This window comes from Danio rerio, chromosome 7, assembly GCF_049306965.1.
Source record: "Danio rerio strain Tuebingen ecotype United States chromosome 7, GRCz12tu, whole genome shotgun sequence".
Taxonomy (NCBI): domain Eukaryota; kingdom Metazoa; phylum Chordata; class Actinopteri; order Cypriniformes; family Danionidae; genus Danio; species Danio rerio.
Window position 1 is genome coordinate 202,548 of NC_133182.1, and position 21,806 is coordinate 224,353.

General features: G+C 36.6%; 1 long non-coding RNA gene across 9 annotated transcripts in view; it reads right to left on the minus strand.

The window, feature by feature from the left end:
- Positions 1–17,922, minus strand: part of LOC137496109 (uncharacterized) — a 32,791-nt gene extending 14,869 nt beyond the window's left edge. For 4 of the 9 annotated variants that reach the window (XR_012382942.1, XR_012382939.1, XR_012382945.1 and 1 more), the window contains exons 1-3: positions 17,802–17,922; positions 16,337–16,372; positions 13,577–13,661 (exon numbers count right to left, since the gene is read on the minus strand). This is a non-coding gene — a long non-coding RNA (uncharacterized lncRNA). Of the gene's footprint in view, positions 1–13,576; positions 13,662–14,212; positions 17,318–17,801 lie in introns of those variants that run through there. The other 5 variants (XR_012382946.1, XR_012382941.1, XR_012382943.1 and 2 more) reach the window with 2 other exon arrangements.
- Between the last annotated feature and the right edge of the window lie 3,884 nt (positions 17,923–21,806).

Genomic DNA, 21,806 nt, shown 5'->3' on the forward strand with positions numbered 1-21,806 from the left:
TCGCTTTATGATCGACTACTACAAGCTGGGAAAAAGTCAGATAAACATGCCAATGCAATTAACATTATTGCTAAATAGATCTAATATTTACACATTTGCTTGAGGAAGGAATGATGGGGGTAGTTACATTACTATTACTATTTTACATAACATCTATGCCCTTCCATAACACTTAGTGACATTAAAACTAACAGATAGCACTATAGCGATTTATTAATTAGCAATCTGTCAACGTTGGGATGTAAAAAATATGGGACAACAAATAGCTTCAAATGATAGAACACATAGCAAACATTATTGACAAAAAATATTGACAATAAAATAAAAGGTTCAGCCTATTAAAATCATGGCCTATCCAGAAATTAAATAAAGCTATAAAATCTATTTCACTTTTTATTGTTTTTGCATATTGATTAAAGTTACTATTGTTATTTAGTGAAGAGCAGCAAATCAATCTCTCATTGTGTTTTGTTTGATAACAGATGAGTTAATGTAAGAATGCACAGATCTATAATAATGCATTCGACTACTTTAGTAACTGTGCTCATTTAAGAGAAAATTAGTTGTGTTTCAAATAAAACAGGACGGAGAAAAAAAAAAAAAAACGGGAAAAAAAATAAGCACTTTTCTGACGGTCCCTTACTGAGAGCTCCACTCAGCGCGAGCTCTACCGGCTAAACGCAGATTGCGAGGGCTCAAACTGAGCAGTGCTCGTAATGTCGAGCGAAAAGAAAAAGACAGCTGTGAAACATAACCAGCTTTGTCTTTTTGTAGGAAACACACTTTACATATTTTTAGGGTAAGAGGTTTTTGAGTTATTGCCGTCAATCGTACTCGTTTTGATTCACCGCAATGTAAATATAGCTGCAGCTATGTGACGTTACGCGACCCACCTTTGTTCACTGTGCAACCCACTAGTGGGTCGCGACCCACAGTTTGAAAACCCCTGAACTAGTGTCTGCTGTCTTTAACATTGATGATGAGATTGTGGAGTAAATTTTCCCCATCATCCTCTTCATTTTAAGTAAAAGCTGTTCCACTGGGCCACTGAACACATATATTGGCATGTACAGTGTTTTGAACAGTACTATAGTAAAGTACTTTAATTACTCGTAGGCAATTACTTGTAGGGCTGCACGATAACGGAAATAAAAAGCAAAATATTTTGCCCAAAATGTTAATCATGACTAATAATAGCGCCGTGCAGGATTTAAATATATATATATATATATATATATATATATATATATATATATATATATATATATATATATATATATATATATACATACACACACAAACATACACATATATGTATGTGTGTATATATATATATATATATATATGTGTGTGTGTGTGTATGTATATATATATATATATATATATATGTATATGTGTGTGTCTGTATATATATATATATATATATATATATATATATATATATATATATATATATATATATATATATATATATATATCTTATTAAACTTCACAGCCACAAATATAAAGAACACACTTGTAATAAAACTGGGCGGGTAGTACTGAGGTATTAGGTACTAAGAATCCGAAACTTGTTTTATAATTAAATTTTTGATTTCTCGTCCAATTCCTGCAAGCACATTTTTCCACTTGCTACTCTGCCAGGAACTTAATAATCTAAACATTTGTTTAGAGATGGACCGCAAGATGTGCTCAAAAGAGTGGCTACATGTGGTGAAGAACAATGGCAAAGCTAAGTGTAATTATTGTAATAAACTAAAAAGTTATAAAGAAGAGTGTTGCGACCAACATGACAAAGCATCTGCGGTTGGCTCGTTCTTCACAAATATTGAATTAAAAGAATGGCGTGTTAGGTTCACTATGCATCCCGTGGGTTCAACCAACAAGAGGTGTGAATTTTAGCTTAACTTTGAGTGTGATGAGCAGTTTGGTAATAGTTTTTATTTAAATATATTGAGCTGAAACTAAACAGCGCATTCTCTCCGCCTCCTCATTGACAAACAGCGGCACGCGCTGCTGAAGCACACAGGCTTCACACTCAGTCATTCATAATCTTTTGTATTGGGGTCTAATAAATATATTAAAGTAGAATGTTCTTTACACAGCGCCAATATGTTTAATCTTTTTCTTTTTTCTTGTCATTTCTCTTCAGCAAATTAAGATTTTTTTAAAGCTCCTTGATTCTTTCAAAACCAGAAGAAGAGCTCGTCAATTGGTGTTTTTCCATAAGGTACACCTTTATGAATGCTTTTTTTTTATGAGTAAAGTCTTTAATGTGATTTTTAATTATTTTATTATTGTCAAAGCAGCACTTAGATGCAAATTTATCCTTGAAAACGTGGCGTGAGAGCGCTGTGTGTTGGATGATTGCCTTTTTTCCTGTGTGTGATCAATTCCTGATACTTTTGCATAAAGGTTTTAATTAAAAGACAGGTAATTTAATTACTGACGATGTGCTAAAATATTTGTTAAATGAATGGTATGTTAAATATAAAGTATTTAAAATATAAAATATAAACAAAAGTAAAATTTAAAACAGACAAGTGTACGGTCTATTTGGAAATAAAGGAAATTAGTTGTCTATTTCATTATTTAATGCATAAAGTAGGCTAGCCTTTTTAAATTAAGTTTTAATTGATCTGAAACATTTAATTGCAGTTTTATTTCCTGTAAATAATAGTTGCATCAGATTGATAAAATTGACCCTAAATACCTGCGTGAACAGGGCCACACTTTTTTTTTTACATTAAAACAATGATACAGTGTCGTCTGTCTACAACTGTCAAACACGTCAGAAAAAAATTGCTAATCTCTGCAAATGTTTGGTTAGCTTATAAAACAAACGTTGCCAGGTTTAGTGATGTTAGTAATGCATAGAAAAATGCAAAGTTAGCCATAAAAATCGTTATCGTGATTATAATCCTTTCAATAATGATCCTTATTCAACCTTGCAGCCCTACTCTGTTGTGGTAATACTATAGTTTCTATGGTAACAACAAGTGCAATATAAACAAACTTTATTTATATAGCGTTGTATTCATTTATTTTACAACATAGGGTATATCATCCTACAATTCAACTCACTTTACTGTAGTAAAACTACATTTCATTTTATCAGTTTACTACTCTTAATACTACAGTATGCTGAAGCATTCATAAACAAATTAAATAATAATAGCCTAAAACATAGGCAGTGTACCCAACACTTAAAAACACTAGAATTTATTATAGGATTTACCTTAACATTCTAGTTTTTTATGGATTGTTAATAAACAGCGTAGCAATATATAAACCACATCAACATTCTTGGAATAACCTAATCACTAGAACGATCTCTGGAGAGCAAAAGCATGAAGAGGAGGAAACACAAGGCACAAATTGAGTCTGACGGAGCGAGAGCAGATCAAGTGCATGTGATCAGCTAGTTTTGGGAGCTTGCAACCAGTTTTGAGGAAACCGGTGTGCGAGCAACGAAATTCCATCTCTTGTATTACATGATTGCGCTCTCGACTTGTAATACTATGATTACGACATTTGTCACCGAAACAAGGTCATGTCGCACGCACCCACAGCGAACCTCCGCAAACAGAGCGATGTCACATTCACCGCACGCACAGAGTTCAATAACAGAGAGCTGATTGGCTATTGCATGTTGACCTCATTTGTAGTTGTAATACCGCAAATTACAATTGGACTAGTGAAATAAAGAACTACAACACCACGAAACATGTAAAATGAGCATTAGATGTAGCGTTACATGGACATCAGAAAAATAAGACCTGTGCAAAATATTTAAGACCTAGAACAGCCAATTTACAGGGTATCTGCACATTTTTTAACAGAAAATTTAAGACCTTTTAAGACCTTTTTAAGTCCTCTAAAATGAAAATGTAAGACTTTACCTAAAAAAAATAAAAATAAAAAAAAACAAAAAAAAAAACAGGAAAATGTTCAGTGTGAACACAGAATGATGTGGTGAAGTATGGCGGCAAATCTATGGCAGCAAATCAATAGCAATATAAATCGAGCGCAGCGGTGATGTTTGCGCGCGAGGAGAAGTGAACCGTGAGCAGATTACTTGGTTGACTTGGTTTACTTGTTATCTCTAACGCTATTGGCTACTCTGCCTTTCCGGAAGTTAGCCGGGATTGGACGCAAGTTAAAAGATCACGCCGTTAAATATATATACAATTTGCAAGTCATAATCATAAGAAACTTTCTGAGAACTTTATGAACTTTATGAGGATTCAATCTCGAGAAACAGTCAAATAATATCCAAAATAATGACTTGCATTCTTGTAACATGACTTTCTGAACCCATTTGATTTGTCCGTGCAGCACTTGTCTGGTTTGTTGTATTTTACTTCATTATTAACCACAACAGCAGTGCTCATTATTACACTTGGGGATGATCTTTCTAGGAAATATTGTCTTCAGAAGAGTTTATTTGCGTTTTAGATCTTTCCATACAATGCATACTATATGTGCAGTGCAGCTTTGTATATTATTATAATTGTTAACATTGTTTGTAATATAGATCAGTGTAAAATATATATATCTATATATTATATATATTTTTCAATCTCATTTTTAGTTAATGACTGAATAACCTGCATATAAAGACTTCAATCAAAAATGATTAGCCCAATTAAACATAAAAAATACAGTGACAGACATTCAGATGGGTTTTTATCGCCACCTATTGAGCAACAATTTAATTTCTACAATCTTCGTTTGGCTTTACTCACTATCCATTACATCATTCCATTTCAGAGGCATACAAATACTACTTTCTATACGACAGGCCCACATCTTAAAGGTCACATATGCAGTTGAAGTCAAAATTAGTAGCCCACTTTTTTCTTGTTTTATTTCGGCAAGAATAAAAGCTGTTTTAATTTTTTAAAACCCATTTTAAGGTCCATATTATTACCCTCTTTAACCTATTTATTTTTTTCGAAAGTCTACAGAACAAACCATCGTTATACAATAACTTGCCCAATTACCCTGCCTAGTTAACCAAGTGAAGCTTTTAAATGTGACTTTAAGCTGTATAGAAGTGTCTTGAAGAATATCTAGTCAAATATTATTTACTGTCATCATGGCAAAGATAAAATAAATCAGTTATTAGAAATGAGTTATAAAAACTATAATGTTTAGAAATGTGTTGAAAAAAATCTTCTCTCCGTTAAATAAAAATTAGGATAAAAATAAATAGGGGGCTATTAATTCAGGCGGGCTAATAATTCTGACTTTAACTGTATAGTGGAATAACAGACTAATGGCAATATATTTACTATAAACCTTTGTACTTTATGCACTGCATGCATGTATAGCCTATTTTGTATACTATTGTCCATCCAATTTATTCTGACTTGTTCTTCACAGAAAATGAGTCAAGGACAATGAATCTTAGAAAAAAAAAAAGATTTTTATAAATTTGAACACGTTTGGCTTGAGTTCAGTTTAAATGTAGGTGCTAAACTTCATCAAATGGTTCAAAACACATTTAAAGTCTGAATTATTCGTCCTGATTTAATATATGTATATTTTCCCCAATTTCTGTTTAATGGAGAGATCTTTTGCCACATGGTATAACTCTCTCTTTCTCTCCCAAGTAATAAAGTTTGTTACAAGAATATACAGGGCTGATAGTGGAAAAAATTCCTGAGCCTGAACTTTTTTCCTTGCACCTGAGGTGAGTAGGGGTGGGGGTACTATGTATGCAACGCACTTTTAACACATAACTTGTGGGCCCATGGGCCCAAATATATTAACAGCCTATGTGTAACCCTGATCATCATTATTGTCAAGTGGCTTTTTTGTAGACACATGCCAGTAATGTCAGTGACACATGCCAGTGTTCGTGTGACATGTGCCAGTAGGTGTCAGTATAAGCACTTTATAAGCACATTAATCTTATAAGTCTCTTTGCTTTAATATTTAAAAATCATTAGGCAAATGACACCTGTTATCTTACATGCATATATGTTATGAGTTTTCAACATGCATTTTATTATAACTTTTTAAAGGATATTATTTAAAATACCTTAAAATGAAAATAAGTTAAATAATAAAATAAATGAATTAATTAAAAACATAGAAAAGTCCATATTGTAGGGAACAAAGGAACTGCCAGGATGCAATAATATAGAGTACAACAGATAAGTGTAACCCCTCCCATACATAAGCATGCCACAATAAATTTGACTGACATGTACTGTCAAATGACTCTATTACGTACGGAAGTATGACTACGAATACATAAAATAAATGCGTTTAAATTAAAACATCGTGGAGTAGCTCAGCAAATAAACTAACTTGCGACGCGATAAATTAAGTTAAAAGTCGCGTAATGATTAAATATGGTTTTGCTTGTGTTAATTAATGTCATAAGCTTCGCCGGGTGTCGATGTCACTGCAGTGACATGCAGCGCGACACTCTGAGTGACACAGGTCACTACACATGCCACTAGCGAGTGACACATGACAGTGGAAAACTGCACGTGCCACCGGAAGTGTCACTACACTCAGTGGCATGTGCCAGTGTCATCTGTACGTCAGATGTCGTGTCACTCCATGTTAAAACTGCTACTGTGAATCCGCGTTCAAGCGCACACAATAAGCTAAAACTCGCCCCAAGCACCGGCAAAAACAAATAACAATGAATGTGTCGAAAGAGTAAGGACATATCTTAATTATTTATTAATAAACGTATTCTGAGTCAGTGTGGCAAAGATCCTGACTGGCAATCTCCTCTTGGACTTGATCGCCTTTAGAGAGAAATTCATCTTTACGGATTACATGAAGGAGTTTTTTTGTTTCGATTTGTTTTATTTCGTTAAGTAATAATTTAAAGCTTTCTATAAATATATTTATTATGTATGTGAGGCATATACATTTTGCTTCATTTTGTTAAGCGCTCCTGTTCAAAAACCAGACGACAGAAAGCGCATGATTTTGGTTTTCTTTATTTTATAAAAACGCTGTAATGTTTTTTGATGTATTACTCGTACTTTGTGAGCAAAAATGACGGATAACTTTAAATTGCTCCCACTAAAAAAATGCAAGTGATTGCTCTGGCGCCTCGATGTCCTGCAAGCTTATAAGTTGCTTATAAGCAAACTATGCGCCTAATAGCACACATTCTTTAACGTTTAAGCTACCATTGTTTTATACTTGAACTGTTTTATATTTTTTATTTTAGGCAAGTCGTGATGATCTGAGAAGGCAAACTGATCAAACAGACAATGATGGTCTTCCGCTGGGCGCTGTTCGTTAAAAAAAAAACAAACAAACTTATTTTTAACGAATAAAAAAAATGCTCCAAACGTTTTTCTAAATAAGCTGAATAAAAAACGAAACTAAATATAAACACTTTGCCATTAGGCTACATACAAAACTGAACTATTTCATAGCTGAAACACTAAGTTGTTTAAGGAGAAGGGGGAAATATATTTTTGTCCCGTCTATTGCTTCACCGTTATTTCGAGAATAAACCCAGCGTAAATATGCAGATGTCATTCCCAAAACATATCAGCGTATATGTGCCGAACACGAAAGTTTCATACAAATTCTGAATGGATTATAGCCTGGAAAGTGCAAAGCACGCTCCTCTTATTATCACTAAAAAGCGTCACTAATCTTAGTTCATAGAGATCTCACAAAGATCCGTTATAATTTATAAAGCTCTCTAAATTACACAATTAATCTTTTATTTACATGGCGTCTACACTCAAAAGATGATTCACGAGCACACAAAATGGCACTTAATAAAAACCAATCCGGCGCTTTCAGCAGTGAGTGAATTCTGTGAATCTAGAGAAATGACAGATCAATATCCGTGAACCTGATTTTTTTTTTCCCCGCAGCCACAGTACGCAGGAAATCCGGCGTGGTGCCGGAACGCTATCACCCCTGAATATATCTCATTATTTTGATATGTCATTATATGACTTGGTCATGATGGTAAGAATAGGCATTATTATGAGATTAATTATTACAAGAAATATCTCATTATTGAAAGTAAGTCGTCACCTATTATTACTGAGAAAGTAAGTCTATGTTTCACACTGTGACATTATGATAAGATTTCCTATATATTTTTATTTAACGGGGAAACTAGCTTACCTGCGTCCAATCCCGGCTAACTTCTGGAAAGGTAGAGTAGCCAATAGCGTTAGAGATAACAAGAAAACCAAGTCCCGCCCTAGGACTCACAAAAATCCAAAATGTTTCGCGCGAGCAGAGAGAAGAACCAGCGAGCGAGCGGAGAGAACTGATTGCGCGCGCGCTGTAGGCATGACCTCGCTCGCGAGAGCGTACATCATGCGCACAGATGATAATGTGCGCGCGCGGGACTTGTTTTCTCGCGCTGGATCAGTTGAGCGCGCGCGTGAAGATCCCCTGTGCGCTCGCGAGCTGTAATTTTCTCGCGTGTAGACCTGTAATCTGCTCACGGTTCACTTCTCCTCACGCGCAAACATCACCGCTGCGCTCGATTTATATTGGCATTGATTTGCCACCATAAGACGAGTCGGACATGATATTTAAGATCCCACATGAAATTTAAGACCTCCTTATGGAAAATTACAGAATTTAAGACATTTTCAGACCTTAAAAATCGAAAATTTTATTTAAGACATTTTAAGACTTTAAGGACCCGCGGGGACCCTGATTTAAGACTTTGAGGCCTTTTTAGACAAAGACCCCGTGGAAACCCTGGAGGAACTCCAGGATCAACTGCAAACCTTTCACAAATGGAGAATAAGTACAACAAATTAACTGTTTGTGGCACAGCTTAATCTGAGCCTGATCTTGCTCCGGTAAATGTCAGATATTTGTGTTTTGCATTCCGATATTTATTAATTGATCCGGCATTAACTTGTGCGTGGTAAATACCTGCATGTATGTGAGAGAGAGACTGTGAATGAGCTAGCAAAGCTGTGTACAGTGTTGCCAGATGTTGCTGACTGATTCCAGCCCAAAAACTATCCAAAACCTAAATGCAAAAACAACCGCCCAATCAAATTCAAAACAGCCTGAGCGCATTGTGTACACGCGCACACGCATAAAGGTAGTCACTTTTGTCTAATCAGTTTTCCTACGATTACAATCACTCTCATTGGTTGGTGATTATCGTTTAGTGCGCAGTGAAAACAAATAATGACATAGTGGCCTACTAAATAACATTTCAAAAATGCCAGAGACAGTCAACCATATATACACATATATTAAACCATGAGCAAATCAGATAATGAGCCTGATCAAGAGAAGATTAAACTGCGCCCTGGATCTGGATATTTTGAGACGGCAGCAAAGCTCAGTCAAGTCAGCCAGAAAAAGGTAGAGGTACATGAGGCTTATCTTAAAGTTTACACAGAGTGAGCTATTTTTGCTTGGTATATAATAGTAACTAACATTACCCATCAGATTATGCTACCAACACTGTGTGTGTGTGTGTGTGTGTGTGTGTGTGTGTGTGTATATATATTTGTCACGTGGCTCTTTAAAAAACTGCATTTGCTAAAAATCCCCAAAAATGGCTCTTTGATGAAAAAAGGTTCCCGACCCCTGTGACAGAACATACTGACAGTCAGAAGATGAGGCATCATAAAAGTTTAGGCAAACCTTCCGACACTAAAACTAGCGGTGTCAGAAGAGAAGGCAATAAAGCAAAACAGATGGCTATAAGGCGCCGTGTAGGATTTAAATCAAACTTCGCTTATCAACATGTGCATATACACCTATAAATTACTCGCATATAAACCTATACTATGTTCAAAACATGTATGAAACTTGCGCATATACATACAAACTTGATGCATGCATATACCCACATACATATAAAATCGGTCCTCACATATACTTACACATTAACATATGCACATACATATATACTCATATATACTCGATCCTCGCATAAACACCCAAATTAACACTCACTGCATGCTGGTATAGCACTCGAGCAAACTTACAAAATAAAATTCAAACATATTCATCAGGAATCTGGTTATAGCAAAGCGAACGAAATAGAAAGAATTTGATAAATAGTTATTAAATCTGTTAAATAGTGAAAATGTGTTATATAAAATATTAGTCTACATAAATGGAATATATAACATATATAAGAACTATTTCATGTTAAACCTTAATTTAATTAGGCAATTACATACACAAATATAAACAGACAGATAGAACCCTTAAAGGATGTTCAAGGGGAAAAGTAACAAGAACTATGAATATACTCATCTGTTTGTAAAGACTAAATACAAATAAAAAAGTGAACATTGTTTTTTTACTTAATAAAAATAAAAAAGTTATAAGAGCCTGGAGTTATAGGGTTCTCTACGCGTTCTGAATGATTTTCAGATATTGAGCTTCAAGGTTTGTGCAATCCATATAGCAAATAGCGTGTGTAACATTTGCCTTTTTTTTTAAAAAAAAAGTTTAATGTAAACAATAAGCTGTCTTTTATTAATGTCAATAACTCAATTTTGACAAAATATGTGAGATAGAACCTTATAATTCTAAAGTGAAAATATAGTAAAACAACAATAACATCAGGCCTATGTGTAGCTCTACTGTTGCTTAAAATGCTCAATCTTGTACAGTCATTATGGTGGACTTTAACAGACTTTCAATATGTCCTGTTTGTTAATTCACAGTAAAATGAAGACATCAGAATATAAATATTCATAACTATAGAGTTGATTTATTATGTTTAAGACATGTGCTTGTCATCTGTAATTGACAACATTATTAGACCGTTTGTTTTCACTGGTACAATTTAAAATTTCGTCATTATCAGATTCCTTCTTGTATTATATTTAACATTACATAAGCTAGAATAGTTATACTGACACTGTTAAACATTTATTCTCATGCACAACACTTTTTGTTCGCTATGAAAGAAAAAAACATGTTTACTAATGCTTGTTGTAATCATTTAAATGATCATATCGCATTTCACAGTTTTGATGTGCGCACAGGTTTGACTTTCACTTCCGAGTGCTGTCACTGTGAGAAAACACACACACATGCAAATCAAACCTCCCGCACGGCCCTCAAACGATCGCTCTGCAACAAACTGAACATTATGTGCAACTTTATTACCTGTTATTCACAGCCTATGCAGGTTCTGTTCACTAAAGTAGCTGTCATTGGCGTGCTGTGTGCACTCATGTGCGTGCGTTCTCGGCAGTAAACAAACAGCCTCGCAGTCAGCAGAATCTGATAATGTGGAAACTTTATATTGTACCAGTGAAAACAAATGGTCTACTAATGTTGTCAATGACAGATGACAAGCACATGTCTTAAACATAATAAATCAACTTAATAATTATGAATACTTATATTCTGATTTCTTCATTTTACTGTGAATTAACAAACAGGACATACTGACAATGACAAATGTCTTATTTTACCAGTGGAAAGAAATGGTCTAATAATGTCAATGGCAAATGACAAGCACATGTCTCAAACACAACTTCAGAATAATGAACAGTTATATTTTAATGTCATCACTTTACTGTGAATTAATAACTAAGACATTTTTAAAGTCTATTAAAATCCACCATGGCAAGTCTACACAAAATTTAGCATTTTAACCAACAGTACACATACGCCTAATATTATTGTTGTTGTTTTACCATGTTTGAGAAATAACAATAGTAATAACTCACTTATATTTACCTGTATTTGACTGACAGAATCCAGAGAAAATCCTGATTTTGATTAAGCAAAAATAAATTGTGATTCTCATTTTAGCCAGAATCGTGCAGCCGTACCGCCACAGCTACAATACAGCTTTTCATTCAAAACATTCCGTCTCTGTTGTTTTTTATAAGCGGGTTATATTTGCAGCAAAACCTATTAAAAGATAAGTGAATAATAACAGAGCAAACTTTCCTGTAACCGTAGTAGTGCTGCGAGTTATTTGTTTAACCCTGCAAGGCGACATGATGACTGACTGACAGGTGCGCGATGCCAGCAAACACAACGTAGCTTATAGTCAAGTTGAACAGTCTCCATAATTATACTTTATAGATAAAAGTCTATTGTTCTGCATACAAGGACTTTATCTTGCTGGAGTTTATAGCCGTTTCACTTTACTTTAGGGTGCATTAATGCCGTATTGAAGGTCTGTTGGAGACATTCATAAACATTTCTATCAAATCTAATAACTGTTGGAGACATCCTCGTTGGGTAAACGACCACGCTAAAGTTAGTTTGATGTTTGATATTCATTAGACATTCGGTTTCAAACCAATTAAATTCTTTGCTCCTGTTCACAAGCTCGTATTACATAAATGCAATCTCAACTTGTAATTCTGTGCTAACGACATTTGTCATTGAAATAACACCATCAGTAGTTGGAGGATCTGTGTAAAAGGCCTGCCGTCACAGCTGGAAAAATATCTTGGAGGAAACACTGAAATAACAATACTAATGCAATAAAATGTAGTAAATCTGAGGCTTTAGTCGATGTAAAGTAGAACTGCACGATTCTGGCTAAAATGAGAATCACGATTGTTTTGCTTAAAATAAAAATCAGGATTTTCTCACGATTTTGTATATGTGAAATAAAAGTATGGTAAAAACAAACATATGGCACAACATCGATAATAATATTGTGTGGTCTACTGGTTTTAATTTTATTCTACTTATAATAATTATGATGTTGAATTATTATGTTTGAGACATGCTTGCAATCTGTCATAAAAAAATCAGACATTTGCCATTATCGGATTATATTCAACAACAATATATAGGCTAGAGTAGTTAAACTGACATTGTAAACATTTATTTTCATGCACAACTGTGAGTTCACTATGAAAGAAAAAAACATCAAATGCTTGACGCAATCGTAATTCTAAAATGCGACATGATCATTTAAATGAAGTGCACACTTTCGGTTTTATTTTGACTGCTAAGTGCTTGTTCATACTTCGCGCGGCTCCCAAATGATCACTCTGTGCCACAAACAGAACATTATTTACAACTGTATTACCTGTTACTCGCAACATATGCAGGTTCTGTTCACTAAAGTAGATGCGCGCGCGTCTATCATTAAATAGAGCGCGCGCGCCCTCTCTGTGAAAACAGCTCACAGCCAGCAGCTCACTTCACGTCACAAAAATGACATTTTTAGGTGAATTATAACTTATAAATACATTATGCGACTCATTCAACATCATTTGGAGGTGTCAATGTCACTGAGCAACGTATGTGAAACAATAAACAGACTCGCGCAGCCGCCTTTTCTTCTCTCCTGAACTTGAAAATATGGTTGACAGAATTGTAGAAATGCTGGATTAAGATCGTCTAGGGGGTCGAATCGAGATCGCAATCTTTTAAGCATTAATTGTGCAGCTCTAATGTAAAGTAGTTACATCTGCATAAAGTGCAGGATTTGAAGATCAGAATCATATCTGTTTAACAGAGATTCATGCATGTGGTCAATGTAAAGTTTTCTGAAATCAGAGAGCTACATGATCAGAAAAAACTAATGAAGTGAGCAGGTGTAAACATGTCCATAAAAACACATTAAACATGAGGAAGACATCAACGCTACCTTAGAGAATGGAGCGACAGGTGTTGGGTAGCTCACAGGGTTTTCACCATCAGTGGTTGTGGCACAAGACAGCAAAGGCAGAACACTAAAGAGAGAAAATAAAACTGTCACAATCTGTACATCTTGCACTGTCATACCAATCTGCATGGAGTCAAGGTCTGTGCACAAATCATCTCTTTCCCCATCTATTTTCTTACAGTAGGTAGTATGTAGCACTGTGCAATTAATCGAAAATTAGATTTCAGCTTCTATCGATTATGAAAATCATTAATGGTGATAATCGATTATTCCATCGCCCTCTTTCCAGTTGTACACATCTGCTGCTCTACAAATCTCAGATTCACATGAAAATGGCTGAAAGCATGTGCTGTAATGTAACGTCTGCAGAGTGGGATGCGCATCTCTGACGCAGAAACCCAGACACACACACACACACATTCACAAACACACGCACACAAACATGCTGGTCGATTGAAGTCACACTGCAGAAGGATATTATCGAGTCTCTACCCAAAGATGAAACCTCAGCATTATAACCAAGCAGTTGGAAACTACTGGAAACTTCTGGAAGCTACATGCTACAAAGAATACTTCATCAGCGTTTGTTAAAAGAAGGATCAGTAAAGTGAAACTTACTGATGGACGTCAGGATGGGTTTCTTCCTCCATTTCTCAAGTGTAAGTACGCGATTAAAGTTGTTGCCTCGTTGATTCGAGCTTGCAAATGTATTTAGTTGTGATTTGTTACTTGTAACCGCGTGTACTGTATCAGGTTAACTGGCTATATTCTCTTATCGCGTGCAAAGTCACGTTAAAAACGTGACGCGTGCTTCTTTGTTTATGGAGCTCCGTGGTAGAGGTCTGCATTCCCGCGGCTGTCCCCACGCCAGATTTCTGCGGTGCGTGAATAAATTTGCGAATAAATCGCGGGAGCGGTCGGTAGCGGGTTTAATTTGGGACGGGAGCGAGCTGGCTAGCAATATCACGAATATTGCTATGCTAATGAGAAATAGAGAGCTTTGCCTGTGTGTCTGCTTGGTGCTTGTGTGTGTGTGTGTTAGTGAAAACCTGGCGGGTGCGGGCGGAAGCGTTGTCGTCCGGAGGTGTGTGTGTGTTTTTGTGTGTGTGTGTGGCAGCTAAAATCCACGCCTACACTATCGAGCGTGTATGAACTGTGATTACTTTCTATATTGCTGATTAGCTGTTGGGCATTTCATTCTCTGACTGAAGGCAGTCAACCAATCGCGACAGACTGTCATTGGTCCAATCAGCGCAGATTAGCTTCGCGCTAAGGAGGGGTTTGGGAACAAATGAATCACTGGACGATTCAAACAGGAGTCGCTGGGATAATTAGGTAAAAATAAATGCAGATTATAAGACCACGAAAGAGTTTTTTGACCTTGCATCCATAATAGACTGTTGTTGGAGACCTTTACAACCAAGATATGACCCTATTTCATGTATAATATGGGCTCTTTAATGTTCAAATAGGTGTCAAAACGCGGTGTTTATTGATTATTCATATTAACCCTCATTTGTGTAATAAACGAGTTGAGATCAAAAGACACGCGAAAGAGAAAAAATTAAAGTGACAGTGCGCAATATTCCTGCTGCCGCCTGTTTTCATCATTACTAATCAAACAAAAGGAGAAAACCCCTCACTGCTCAACTGAAGGACTTTTGTAGATAGCTTTATTCTTACAGTGAAGATGCTTAAAGCAGTTTGTTTCATATTTTTATTTTATTGTGTTTATTTCCCTTTCCTTATTTACAGGGAGGAAAATAACTGCATATATGCAGGTGAAGTCAGAATTAGTAGCCCTCATCAATTATTAGCAACTCTTTCCCCCAATTTCTGTTTAATGGAAAGAAGATTTTTTTCACATTTCTAAACATAATAGTTTTGATAACTCATTTCTAATAACTGATTTCTTTTATCTTTGCCTTGATGACAGCACATGATATTTTACAAAAGATTTTTTCAAAATACAAGCATTCAGATTCAAAGTGTAATTCAAAGGCGTAATTAGGCAAATCATTAAGAAAATATTATTAAAAAAAAACATTTCACAAGAGCGCTAATAATTTTGACTTCAACTGATAATAGTTTTGAATAATCGTGATTACAATCAAGATCAAAATAATCATGATTAAGATTTTCCCATAATCGAGGAACCCTAGTAGTATGGTTAACATATTTGAAGACATTTGACATGAGGAGGATGTAAATTCACCCAGCACTTCAGGTATAACAATCAGTACATGTGTGTGCCCATGCACAGAAAATATTAACACACAAACAATAAAGATCTCACATTAACGTTAGTTAATCCTCTGAAATTAACAGTGAAAAATAGACCATTTTAAATTACTGATAAGAGTTTAAATACAACTGAATTTTATAACAAACTATTTAATAAAAGTTGTTTTTCTAGGTCAATTTAGTTTAATTGAATAAAGCTAACAAACTTGGCCTGATCGTACAGTGTTAAACATAAACATGGCCAATAAACAACATTATAAGTCTACATCTCGCGCATGTAGCAGGCCAGATTAACCTGAAAACATCAATGCTTGAAAATAAACCGGAATTTAAGCATTTGATACTCTAATGGACATCACTACAGTAATTCGAAAGACTCTTTAAAAGTCTACATGATAAGTGTGGTTAATCTACAGTGCATTTCTCGTAATTTCGATTATATGATTTATCAGGCGATGACGGCCATTATGCTAAATGTACGTGAAGGACTGAGCTTACCTTACTGTGTCCGTCAGTCGTCACTTCACTTCAATGCTGTGGCAAAACAGACGCGGTTAGTTGACATCGAGTAAAATAATTAAGACAATATGACCTTTTTATTTCGTAACGAAGCTCAAAACACGCCGCGTCTGTAAAGTCTCCCGCTTAGCACTACAGGCACCGTCCGTTCAGTTCTAACGTTAGTTTAAAATGGCGCGCAAACACTCGGCTAACCACAAACAGCCTGACAAATGCACCACAGACAGAGTTATGTGGTGAACACTTTCAAATGACATACAGTGATCATAAATATATGAACATGATCATATAACTGGCGTATTTTGACATCAACACTAACCGAATCCGTTTGATGACCGATAAAACTCGCGCGCGGCCTCGTGACGGTGTCGTTTGAAAACGAGTCTGCTCGGCTCTGTGAATCGGTTCGTGAATCGGCTCTTGAACAGCGAGTCTCGGATCAGGCCAGAAAATATTTCATTTTTTATATAATGATGTAAAACACAATGTATTAGCATTTCTTTATTCTACTCGACCACACGCTCTTTCATAAAGTTGATGATTTGTTTATCCTGAGTGTTAAAAGCGAGTAAATATTTCGTAAAAAAGTAAAAATGAAAGAGCTAAGGGCTGAAACCAGCTCAAATGTTCTTAAATAACGTGTTACAGTGATGTAAACCTGTACAACGAAACAATACAACGAAAACCCGTTTTAGGAGATGTTTTGACAGATCACAGCCACAGTAACTACAGCTAACAGCTAAATACAGTTAACGCTAGCATTACTTCAGAAAATGAGGCATAAATTCATCATATTTGGCCTTTTAGACTCTGTGGAACAAATGTAGCTGCTGCCTGTCGATCAGACAACGCTTCTGTGGTCATTCTTGCTGTCAAATGCGAGGAAATGATCGATGAAATGTTTAAGATGAACCGCGGAGTTTCAAACTGTACCTGCAGCGGCTGAGTAACACGTCACGCGCGTGCACACGAAGCGGAGCCAGGTTTGCCCCCGGAGTCCGATTGAGAAACAAAAAACTGACTCCAGGACAGACACAGAGCACAATATAAAGACAGACTGTGGCGGTGAGTGGATAATCCCTATGCTGGATTCAGTGACTGAGCACCTCTCCCCTGTGCTGCCGCTGTGTGTGTGTGTGTGTGTGTGTGTGTGTGTGTGTGTGTGTGTGTGTGTGTGTGGTGATAGCCCTCACGCGCGCTCGTTATTAATCGATATGAAACTGCCGATCAAACTGAACACAATCTCACATCAACAACACACGGCAGCGACGCGTTGATAAAACAAATGATCATATTAGAGGACAATCAGCCCGGCGAGTAGTTCAGCGCGCGTGCGACTCTGCTGTGATGTTTGCGCATGTCATATTTGTCCTGAGGCGATTTAAAGCAAGACACAATGATACTATCAAACACATCTACGATGATAAGGAACTTGGCTACTTACTGAGTGATTGACGCACAGCAACTCCACATGAAGACAGGACGGATGTTGAAGGAATAGACAGTGTGAGGAGAGCTCCGTTACAGCGCGCTCGACAAGTCTGAACATGTTCCCCCCACGGCACGCATGCGCGAGGCAGGCGGGTCTATTTCATAAAATGGCGATCGAGACCGGAAGTAGGGAAAGCTTTGTTCCGGTCGCGCATCTCATTCATTCTTTAGGTGCGTCTCAAATCGTACACTTATGCACTATTCTATGCCATTTTGTAGTATAAATAGTGTAAGTATTGCGTTTACACTGAAAACTCTAAGTAATAATAATTAGTGCACTTTAATTAGCCGGATGATGCACTCATTCAGCCGGTAAACAGAAGTGTGTATTGCTGGACACTTCACACACTCAACGACCGCAGCTTTGCCCACGTAGCGGAAGGGGCGGAGCTATCGGCCGCACATGCTGGATAACTTCATTTATTTTGGATTATGAAAGGAAAATTCTCCTACACTTACAGTAGAAGTGCAGTTAAAGCAGTAATAAAGAAACAGATAATGAGGAAATGGCAGTACATTTGGGAAGCAGGAGGAAATGTAAGGCATGTGTAGAATATTCAGCCACTGGGTAAAGGGAGGCACTCGAGTGGGAAAAGGACAGAGGAGAATGTATTATCCAGACTAAGAGCTGGCCACACTGGACTCAACAGTACAGTTAATGGCAGAGCACAGAGCAGGTGAGTGCGAGTGTGGGGAAAATGGATCTGTTGCAGGCCCGTAGTCAGCCTTGGGAAAGGGCTGGTTCTTTTTTCCTCCAAAATTGGAGCTTTTGCAGTTATACGCCTCAGTTTCTGTTAAACTATGAGGTTATGCTGCATTTTAGTGACATTTTACTGCTGCATTAGCTAGTCAGATGTCATCACAACCACACATTTTATATCATTAGGAAAAAATAGCAATCTGTTAAGGGTTTAAAGTAAAAAACTGTAGCCTACTGTCATTTATCAGACAAAAAACAAACTGGCCAATTTGGCCATTTCAATAAAAATTAATAATTAAAACATAATAATAAGAATAATAATAATAAATACAATAATAACAACTATTTCTTCAGAATTTTTCTAACCTTTGGTTAAAAAAGTACATTTTAAAATTCCTGGATATAAACAATATTTATTAAATATAATATATAAATATATTCAAATTAATTTAATATGGTCGCTTCCAGGGCATCATACCTTTTTATTGCTCATTTTTATTTCAGAAATAAGAATGAAGTTACCTGAAATACATGTTCTCTGTTTAAAAACAATCCAGTAGTGACAGAAGACTTCTCTCACATCAGATTATAAAGTCCCACTAAAGCAACAGCAGACAGAAGATTCGGTTTGGCTCTTTTGGTCTTTTTCGATGGATTATTTTCATTATTTATGATGGCATATCAGTCAAAATAGGACAAATGAGCTCATGTATGGGACAAATTCTTCCGAAGGCCCCTGGCTACAGGCCTGAATAGTTAGAACACAAGCTGTATGCTTATAGTAAACATGTTTTAATAGGATTTTGGCTGTAAAAGCGCACCTACAGCTGTTTCAGGGGCAGAGCACATTTTCTGCAGCTCATTATTTATTTTGTTTTTATTAATTTTGTCTAAAAATGATTAGACCTATCCAGTTTCATCTGGAATTTTTTTAACTATGTAATGTTTTTACATGCAGGCAGCTTTGATCTTTTGCAAGATGTGATATTATGATAATAATTGTACTACTAATAATAAGAAGAATAAATGTTAAGTATTTGGCCCAGTCGGCGACGGCTGGCTGGTTTCGAGTTGGGCCAACTCAATCAGTGGTTACCCAGACGTCCGGCAAGATTGTCAAACCAACAGGAAGTGCCACACAAGATAATTGTCAGAGATGGACCGTATAACAAGCAAAGGTGGTGCCGAAAGTGTCAGAGAAAGCAAAGAAAGTAACAGCAGACACTGCCAAATGCATACAGTTAACTCAATTATTGCCGAACGGTTTAAATTCAGCTGCTGCATCAGACGACAGCAGACCCATGGAGGAGATGAGAAGAAAACAGAAAATATATTTCAGTAAATCATTATACTGAAACATGCTACAGGGTTCCCGCGGGTCCTTAAAAAGTCTTAAATTAAAACCCGGGAAATTAAGGTCTTAAATTGTCTTAAATTTTACCGTAAAGTGGCTGTAGGTATTAAATATTTAGCCGGTCTGCTTAATGACGATAGGGAAGCACAGTGGTCCACCGTAAAACATCTAATAGTTGATTAATTCAGTATGTGAAACAGGAGAGAAATGACAGTCTGCGTGATGTATTAGCTTATTACGGTAGGTCGGGTACAGAGTACAGACGCTGACGCCGGTCTGCACCTGCGTGCGGTCATTACGCGGTTGTTGATGTGAGGTTCAAAATGCAAACATGGGAGAATGTAAATTTAAAGACGTGGCAAAGAGGCAATGTGTAAATTCTGCAAAAAGACCTTTTCGTTAGGGACCATGAGGCTCAAAGTCATCGAGTATCACATGAAAGGAGGAAAGCAGCCGCGGGACGTGGCAGCAGCTCATAGATATATACACAGCAGCTAGTCATAGCGGGTCCGGGTTAATCCCTGCATTGTTTGCAGCTCGACCTAACAATGGTACTAGTTCAGACTAGAGCTGAAGATCTTTGCTGGTTTGGACTTTATTTCTATCATTTTAGACGGGGTCGTGCCGGGCTTGCGCAGTGAATGAACAGTCATGTGATGCATTTCGATTAGCGCGAGGAAGTAATCAAATTATTTGTTACAACATTGAATCCATCCCTGCAAAGGTGAAACAAATGATGACGTAGATGTCAAAAAGAGCGAGTTATGTCAGCGGTCAGGCCAGCCGCCTGTTTTAATCAAACAGTCATTCTAGCCGCTGGTATATCAAAGTATTCCGGCAGTCGCTCATACACTGTGTATTACGGTAGAGCACCTATGAGCAGTGTCCAGCGAGCTGACAGGACATGACGAGGACACTCGCTGCACTGAAACCGCTGTCATGGAAAATGAAATGAATGTTCCTGACTGGTGGAAGATGAACAAACAATCCTACCCAAAACATGCTAAATTAGCCGGATCAGTAGTGCATCCCGGCCAGCAGCAGCAGAGAAAGGGTGTTCAGTGCTGCTCAGTGAGCGCAGGACTGCACTAAAGCCATTTACAGAGGATTCAATAATGTTCCACCACAAAAACACAAAACCTAATCTTGATGAGGAAAGAATTTCAAATTATAACTAAATATTAATAAAATCACAGTGTAGTCAGAGTATACAGGCTAATGCTGGCATTATTCTTTCATTATTCAGCTTCACCATCGCCCTATTGTGAATAGAAGTGGCAAAACAAATCCCAGAGCCTTTATCTTAATTTCGTTATTGCCAAATATCCGTCATCATTTATCATTTATTTTAATTCATTTGCTAAGAAAGACTTATTTTTATTGGTGTGTTGGCCAATTTAAAGGTTAAGTGTATGTACCCAGGCCTATTTAGAGTGTTGAGATGTTAAGATGGTACAGAGGGCTTATTTTATTATTTTATTTTTATGTTCCAGCTTGGCCTGTAGTCTATGTTATTAATAAGTACTGTTAACACATATAAACAACTCATTCATGAAAAAAGACAATAGAGCTGTGTGCATGTGCACATTAGGATAATGTCGGGCTATAAACGGGTTCGGGCTTTTAAAAGCTGTCAATCAAAATGTTCTTGTCGGGTTCGGGCTCTATCGGGCCTACCTATCATAGCCTGATTACAGCTCTAGTTCAGACGCCCCTCACAGTCAGCTATAACAGTTTCATTTCACCACCAGACACCCAAAAGGCAGGTACTGCGGGTTATCCATACTGTGACGAGGCACAATTTATTTTAATCTAATAAAAACATTAAAATGAGTAGCTTGTATTCGTTGAAGGGCAAAAAGGTTTGAAGAAGGGGAGAGAAACTATTTTTATAGATTTTTATA